The sequence below is a fragment of the Papaver somniferum genome, unplaced genomic scaffold (assembly GCF_003573695.1).
Source record: "Papaver somniferum cultivar HN1 unplaced genomic scaffold, ASM357369v1 unplaced-scaffold_128, whole genome shotgun sequence".
Taxonomy (NCBI): Eukaryota; Viridiplantae; Streptophyta; class Magnoliopsida; order Ranunculales; family Papaveraceae; genus Papaver; species Papaver somniferum.
Window position 1 is genome coordinate 5,677,315 of NW_020621936.1, and position 9,637 is coordinate 5,686,951.

The following is a 9,637-nucleotide window of genomic DNA, read 5'->3' on the forward strand; positions in this document are numbered from 1 at the left end:
CTCATAAAAGCATGTACATTTTCAAATCTTACGCAACTTGCAATGATATTGGATGAAATAAAATATTTGAGAATTTTATAAAGATGCTTCGAGTAACTAGTCCTGATATCAAATATGATTTTTGAGTAGTGAATATTAAGCAATGTTGCTTTCCAGAAAATTGTTTGAAATTTTCTCTATATTGTGCAAAACGTTTTGGGTTTAGATCATTGGTTTATTAGTTTTTCACAATTTTTGGGATCTTTGGATATGGTTTTGAAATTCATGTTTGAGTCAAAAATAGTAGGGGTTCCATATCCTATGCTTTAACACATTTGATTTAAATTAGAGGAACTAGAAAAATGAAGGTGACAAGTAATTCACTAAGAATGAACCTAGAAAAGCATATATAGTGAGACTAAATTTTAGTCATGAATATTTTGTTTCTTATAATTTGAAAGATAACTTCTTATAGAGAGTAACTTTCTTCTTCAAACTATTAAATCTTTGGCAAAAAAATTTATGAGCCTATTGTTTTTAGACAAGCAAACAGAAAATTGTTGACTCTTACATTCATGTCGCTAAATAACTTACATGCTTGTTTTGTTGATGTTGTTTCTACAATGTATGATTGTTATAGTCATAAGTAGAAATATATACTTTTGTGTAAGTTAAGGATGAGAATCTATGTAAACCAAGCATGGAAAACTGTGTAGTTTCTATAACAAAAGAAATCATTTAAGTTAGATAAGTTATCCTTTATATTCTGAAAAACAACTTTAAGCAATTTATAAAATAAAAATTGTTTACTTGATTCATTCGAATGATTTCAGAATTGATGAAAGTGAAATGCACAATACTCTTTGTTTTGTATGCATAAGTGATTTTTTGAATTTTTATTATAACTTATATGATGAAAATGAAATTGAGAACATGCATAGTTTGCTATTTGACATGAAAGACTTGAGTGAAGATGGTGTATATTTTTGAAATGAATTTTTTCTTTCTTTGGATCATTTTCATTTCAATGAAAATAGGATTTTTAAAAGAGACAGAAATATATATAGTCTGACTGTAAACAAGTTTTCACTCATTTGGTTTAGTGCTAATGCTTTTGAGATTGTGTGTGATTGCACTAGACATGAGTATGGTAGCTCAGTATGCTTCTTTGCTACGTGATTGACTATATATATAAGTATTTTTTGTAGTAGGGGTGTAATATATTGCTTTCATAGTGGGGGTTTTATATTCAGATTTGCCAATCCTAGTATGGAAAATTGGTAAAATATTGAGAAGGTTATGAGGTGTTTCGAACACATCATACGCATAGAAATACACTATCTAAATGGTTACCGCAATCCTTTAAGGATATTACGAAGCTGATTGGACATCCTTTCAGTTGAATCCTTTAAGGGATGGAGTGATTCGATCTTCTAATAGATAGAGGAACAGACATATTAATCCAATGTGATAGTGCCGCGGCTATTGCATGAATTTAGAATGTAACGACAACTATAAGAGTTGATTTTATGAGAATATGGATTATATAGTGTCTGAAGCGAGTTTCCATTAGTCCTTTGACGAAAGGATTGATAAGAAGATGTGAATACATCTTAGGGATGAGGTTGATACTCATTGAGATTGAGTCATCTATGATGGATAACCAACCTAGAAATAGGTTCAAAGGGACTAGACGAAGTCATAGGTGATATGGAGATGCGAGAATCATGCTTTTGAAGAATTCATCCCACGGCATGACATCCTGAAACGAGTAAAGGTTGAGTTTAATTTTTAATTTTAAGATTTTAAACTCTTAATGATGTTTATATCCCACGGCATAGACTCACCATATGAATGTGAAAGTGTGGCCGCTTTCTATGAGAATATGGGCAGTTCTCTAGATCATTCATTAAACTGGGATACAAGCGCAGGGCCGTAATGTGCTGGCTTTAGACTTTACACTATTATAGTCGTGTGTGTTGAGTAATATTTTTATATCCTAGAGTTCAAGACTTATGTTCACTCTATGGTTAGATTTTAAGAGAGCTTATTAATACTACGTAAAGGTTCAAGTCGCGAGACACCTTTGCTTATGCACAACTCTGTACGTTCTTGCTCAATGTTTTAAAAATATAAGCGGGGCATTGTTGGAAATATATTTTCAAAACATAAATTTATTCCCAATCAATTTTTTTTATAACCTTTATTGAAAGAAATTAATTTTTGTTATAATTAATTTGATCGTTTCATATTTTTAGTTTTAATGGTGTTAACTACACCATTATAACTTTGAGAGTTTCATTTTGTGGTTTTTAATGGTGTTAACTCAACCATAATAACATTTTCATGAACATTTAATTGTTTTGAAACTCTTGACCATAAATCAGAATTTTGGTTGGAAAAATAATAAGAGAGAGTTTTTTCTTTTATGTTTTGGTGTTAAAAAGAACTTGGAGAGTTGTTGATTTTTTTTTTAGTGAGAGAGTTTTTTTTTTATGACTTGAGTTTACAGAAGAAATGAATTTTAGAGAAAGAAAAATAAGTGTGTGAACATCTCTTATTTTTCTAAATGAGTTTCTGAGCAAGAATGTAGTGTAGAAGTTTCACATCCTCTCATCGTGCAAGAGTGATTGTTTAAGAGATTGATCTCGGTTGTTTTCTCCTGGGGACGACGCGCCACTGAAGAACTGCTTGCACAATCTTGGGCAGAGCCGAGAAACGTCTTAAAGATAGCGACCTAGTCCGTGACTCAGCCATAATGTTGTTTGTTTCGTGTTTGATTTTATTTGTTGTGTAGGTATAATTCGGTAATTGTTCCAACAGACATCGATTCCTAGTTGATGATTTTAGAGAATTCTCATGGTGATTCATTGTGTCTAAAACAAAGATAACATTAAAAAATCAGCAGGTGCAGGAATTAGTTACGGTTGTATGCAATCTGCTCACTGCTCGTCAACAGATGCAAGATTTTGATTGTGAAGTCAATTAGTAGGGAGTTAATTTGGGTGGATTGCATTAATTTCAACCAGATTTGGTCATTTTTCTATGCCAGTAGTAATTAGCTTTCAATTGAGAAAAACTTACATGAGATCTGATTTTTTTGATTCCTCTCTTGATTTTATGTTATCTTGTTGACATGTCCAAGTCAATTAATGGACTACTATGGTTATTTGTCTCGTATTGTTTTCATTTATGAACTGGATTCATGATTGTCTTGGTGGCTCCTTTATTGAACATTACATGATAATGATAATATTTGTTTTACATCTCCGCTGTTTATATGTTTAAGTTCCCGAATATGAAATCAAATACTGGACATCCATGATCAAGTTACGTGACTTGGTGATTTGGTTTTCGTAATGACTGGTTTCAGAGAATTTGTCTCTGTAGATTTGGTGAAGAAGAAAGATAAGAGGTTGGTTTGGACGGGTATACCCGTCACCCGCCCGACTCAATCCGTCATAATTTGGATCGGGTGAAAACCGACCCGCCATGATGCTGGGTTGGGTGTGGGTGATGATTCCAGTCATCCGCCATCGACGGGTTGGGTGACGGGTGACGCGAAACCCAACCCACCCGATCCGTTGTGCACCCGTAGTTCAGATTCCTTTGATAACCTTATTTCCTTATTCTAGAAGTCAAACGTCAAAAGGGACCCAATAGGTTTGTCTCAAGCGGTACAGGTGATTTCCAATGAGCAATGCCGACTCTTCAAGATGGTATTAAGAACTCTTGGATTTGAATGAGTTGAATTTGGTCATTAAACCTTTTTCATCAATAGTACTTCATTTCCTTGCTCATTTAAGCACTTCGTAGTTACATTTTGGATGATTTATCTAATATGACACATAAACTAGAAAATAATCAATAACAAGTAATATGTTGTATCCCTCCTGTAACTAGGCTACACTGTAGTCTTCCTTTATCTATTTAGTTGTGTGCCTTAATAAATTAGCTTAGTTGTCTATTGGTTAATTGTTGGACCGTTGATCTTTAGCCGCGTGTCAGTTGAGGATTGAGCCTCATTAGGGTTCAATGATTTGCTATTAAAGTTGTAGGAAGAGTTTATCTCTTCAGACATGAAATTTGTTGTTAATGAAAACCCTCTTGGTTGCGCCTGTGTGCGCAGATTTGGCTTAAATCTTCGATTCAAGAGGTGATTTTTCACCATTTCTATCTTCCCTGTGTGTTAACCGTTGTAGGGATACAACAATTGGCATCAAAGCCGTTCGTATCTACTCAAATTTCATCCAAATTTTTTCCAATGACTATCAAAGACGTAAACGATAAGGTGGCACTACAAAATTACTGAGTTTTAGCCACGCCGAAGAGTAATGGCAATTGATCAAAAATCCGTGGCAAAAGATAACTTGCCACGGATATCTGCCCGTAAAAAATAGTCCAGTGGCTAATACTATTTGCCACAACACTAGCCACGATTTATGGTCGTGGAAAATTCCACATAATCATTTGCTACGGTTTTCAGCCGTCACTATTTAGCACACATGTGTGCCCTGATTTACCGTTCTTGCCACATCTTGTGGTCGTGGCAAAAGATCACTTGTCAACTCTGTTTCTTTGAATATATATGCTCAGTTCGTTGTAGTTTTCATGGCTCGATTTTTGCTACTGAAATCATTCACCAAAAATACAGGCAAGAAAAATATGTAAAGCTTTCATTCATTCATTAACGAAAGTTAAATACATCAAGATGATTCCAACACAATTAGAATCAGATAATATAATTGTAAGTCCGCGATATTGAAATAAAATAAAAAAAATGAGTGACACGAACTGGTTTCTATGGAACTCTAACAGATTCTGATAAGACATCTTCGCATTTGGCTTTAAACTTTAATGGATGATTGAATCAGGTATCCCAAAATCTTCATGTAGCATATGCGTGAAAAGTGGATGAAAACTTCATTAGCATTTACCCGTGAAGATAAACATCATCAAGAAATCAAGCAACCTAAAAAGACAGCAGATAATCCTACATAGTTCAGAGCTAGTGGCAATGGGTAAGAAGTTCATAGTTCAGAGCTCTACCTGTGCAAAATGCAAAAAATTTCTACTTACCAATTAAGGAAGATGTATTTGAACTAGAAATCTCTATGGTAACTTTTCACATTGTTTTCTGGTGCCCAAAGCTTTTCGCCCTGTTTGTTGCAAGACATGTTGGAGACTTTTTTCAGACCTGTTTGGATAGTACTTTCTGCTTCATAAGCTATTAAGGTACCGCCTTGTCTTTATCGACTTTTCCTAGCCTGTAATAGCAAATACACCAACAAAGATTTCATTAACTAAATTCTAAATATAATACCTTCATAACTTGAAAATGAATATGGGGATTTCAGTTAATATATGATGATTTGTGGGTTATCACCTCACCAGAAAGATCCCAAATAAAGAACAAAAGAAAACTACTCAAAAAAACTCTAAAGCAAGAAGAACAGATGGGCATCACCACTACAATTGAATATATCAAATCAACATCACCGCATTTAAAGTTTTGGTTTTGAAGAAATTTTAAATGTACGACTTACCAGGACATCCAACAGACAAGTAAACAAAATTCTTACTAGTTTGGGAAAGTAATCGATTCCTTATATCAAAAAATCTGCTTAATGTAGTTATCCAGCACTGTCAGATTAAGCCACAATTCCTAACATATACAACTGCTTATATATTCTACCTATACAGATCCAAAATAAAATTACACCACAAACATAGCCTTAAAAATATATGGGGAAAATATGTAAACACCATAATCAATTATATCACTCACCTGAATAACACAAGGAAATTGAAATACGTTATGGGGAGAAAGACGAATACATAATAAACCACTTGAAGCTCTGGAACAGTATATCAGTTAAAAATGTTCGAAAAAGTTAGATAATTTTAGGGGCTTGTACATACAAAAGTCTCGGGTTTCTTCGTGTAGTGCAGAAATTCATCGGTTTTTGGATCAGCCACCAATTCGCCAAACTCACTCACTGAGTCATTGCTTCAGCCAAAACTTGCAAGCATCAGGATTATCATAAAGAGTTATCTAATGTTTGAAACTCATTTTCCAGAATCAAAATAACAAAACAAACATGATCATTGATATGCCATAAATCATAACGATAAGTCAATAATCCATGAATACATACAGTAGTTACCGATGGAAGCCTGGAGAGGTATGACCTCCTAATTGGTGTCTTCGAAGAAACCGAGTCTTGAACGGTGTCTACTGACAATCTTTTGGAAGATTTTTTGTGGTCCAGGGCTGCTCATTTTGGGCTTTGAGAAGACCCACCAACGGTGTCTACTGACAATCCTTTGGAAGATTTGTTGTGGTCCAGGGATGCTCATTTTTGGCTTTGAGAAGACTCACCTCCTTCGGAAGAGTTATCTACTGCACCATAAGTCTTGTTCGTTCAGTTTTGGTGATTTTGGCCGTGTTGTTGGAATCTAAAACAAAGAAAACGACAAAATATTCCTCGTTTAATGAAGAGCAAATATTACCAAACTAATGTAGTTAACTTGAAAACACAAACTTACACAGACCCACCCTCATTAAAATGTTTCTATTACACGATTATAACTTAAGCTTTTATCTGGTTTATGCCCACCCCAAAACTAGATCTGAGATGGCCATAACCTTGGGTAACAGTAACATCAAGCAGGGTAAAATAATTACAAAAAAATGTGCCTATATATGTACCTATGGCATGTGGTAGACTGTTGGATGAAAACATACTCTCCCTGTCTTCAAAGTTTATTGTTATATGTTAAGATTGTGCAGGATGAGCAACATTTGGCCACTAATTTTCTAGTGTTGAACAATATATTTCAAAAATAATATTCCCAATTCACCACATACTTTATGTGAAATGAAACATAAACATTTTACTTACAAAACTATGCTTCTTGTTTGTTCACTAAAGTAATAAAATCAATAAATATGCATCTGAAATCAAAAGTATCCAATGAGACCTATGGGACCTCAGTGATACGCTACTTGCACGATTCAGATATTAAAATAATACTGGACAAAACTACAAGCAAAAATCCGACGATAGAGCTCATTCTGTAGATGCAAAGAAAGCAAAAGAAGAAAACATGACAAACCATGTGAATATGAACGCAAGTGAATACCTGTTAAGAACCAATTACTCTTACTAAAACGCTAATAATGTTAGGGAAAATGCATCGGTGGTAGGTCTAACAATAAATTGGTGCACATTCAACAAGAAATGATCTGTAACAAATGGAGAGGTTTAAGCTCAGCTAAGAAAAATTCAAACACAAATTATAATTGGAAGAATTTGAAAGAAGTGAAGAAAACACCAGACAAGGAGATCAAACTCTACTGCTTATGATTTACAAAGTCCTGACATCTTCACTAAAAGCAATCCTACCAACTTCTTGTCCCTAGGGGCTATGGTTCACCACAGACTAATAGAAAAGTGACATAAATGAAAACCCATACCTATAATCCTTCTAAATAACTCATCCTACCAATCTTTAGGATGTTCATCTTTTTATTATGAAGCTAAACATAACCACCACCACCACTTTTATCGACCTTAGTCTCTCCTATTTTTCCTTTTCTTTCTCCTCTTCTGCCCTCTATAATCATCAATTCAAGCAATTACAACACCCCATATCCATAAATGAGAAAAATTAAACTAAGACAGATTAGATTTCAAAATTAAATTACAAAATCATAATAAACAAGGAATTAAATTGACAGACATAAAAAAGAAGAATCTAGATTTTTCGAGAGAAGGAACAGAAGAAGAGATATCCCTTACCCTATGAAATTTTAGTATCTAGGGTTTGTAACCTGAACTAATCATTATCCAGGTTTCACTGAAGAATAAGAAGAAGAAAGAAGCAGGAGGAATCTTGAAACAATTGGTTCGTTTTGATTTAATTTTAATGGTGTTTAGGGTTCAGTTGGTTAACAGGATTTAGGATTTTAAAGGTGAAAAATTGATAACAAGGTAGGAATGATTATCTCGTAGGGTTGGAACAATGAAGTGGAGATGAATTATTAAAGGGTTAGGTATTTCATGGTGGTTTCGGGTCGATGGAAACGAGGACTGAGAGGAGGAAGAGAAGAAGAAGGGGAAGTGGTAAGTTATTTTATCTTATCTTCAATTAAGAACGTGCGTCGAATTCTCATTCGGCGGGGATTTGGCGCTTATGACATGGGCAGTTTCTTCCTAATATAGCCACGACCGGCTGTGGAAAAAGCCCACCAGTACTCACGGCTTACCATGTCGCGACTAAGATACCTCCGGAGCATAAAAATACGGTAAATTGTCATCCCGAAGCAAATACTCAACCAGCCGTGGTAAATGAGTGATCTACTGCCACGTCCAAGGCTAAGCCGTGGCAATATGTTATCAATATCCACGACTAGTATGAATCCGTGGAAAAAAGCATGTGGCTAAAAGTCGATATTTTTGTAGTGTGGAAGCAAACACCGCTTCCATTACCAAATTGCAAGCAAATTTCACTAACTTTTCATCAGATCTGACTTCTAAATTCGATTTACTTATGAAGAAGTTAGATTCAATACCAGAGCCTGCTAGTACTTCTCATACAGAACCTCAGGGTGACGATCGATTTTCAAATCAACATCAAAATCACTATCATCATCATCGTCTTCCTAAGATGGATTTCCCAAGATTCGATGGCGAGAATCCTAGAGCATGTATACAGAAGAGTGAAAGATATTTTGAGTTGAATGATATTGAGGAACACAAGAAGGTGAATATTGCTTCAATCTACCAGGAGGGTAAGGCTGAAACTTGGTTTTTAAATTTTCAGGTCAATAGATATAGAATTACTTGGCAGGATTTAGCTATCAATCTTTGTGCACGTTTTGAAAACCCTATTGAGAAAAATTTTGTTGGTAGTTTTAATAAGTTGGTGCAATCTTCATCTGTGGATGACTATGATGAAGAATTTGAGTTGCTCAAAACACTGATGTTGAAAATGAATCCTTCTCTGAGTGAAGAATACTTTGTTATGAGTTTCCTTAGTGGCTTGAAAGATGAAATTGGCAAAAATATTTCTATGTTTCATCCAAAAACTTTAGCAAATGCTTTTTCCCTTTCCAAATTACAAGAACAAAAGATTGCTCTAGCAGCAGCTGCCACTAAACCATTTACTAAGTCATTCAAAAATTCCTTCAATTTTAACAGGCAATGTTCTTATAGTAACTTTCCACCCAAACCCATTTTAACTTCTCCAAAATCTGCTCCCGTAACTCTTAAATCCTCTTTCACCCTTCCCACCAAACTTAATTCCCCAACTCCTACAATTAAAATACTTACACCTGAAGAAATGAATTGAAGGAGAGCTCAAGGCTTATGTTATAATTGTGATGAGGTGTACAAGACTGGACACTTTTGTAAAGGCAAACAGAAGATTTTCATGCTTCAGATGGACAATGCTGAATCTCCAGAAACTGAGGAAGAAGAAGAAGTTTTTTAAGAAACTATTGAATCTCTAGTACAATCTGATGTTGAAATATCATTACATGCTCTTACAGGGACTGCTAATGGTGACACAATTAGGATTCCTGGTCTTCTCAATGTCCAGTATCCATTCTGATTGATACAGGCAGCACTACAAGTTTCATTGATAGTGCTTT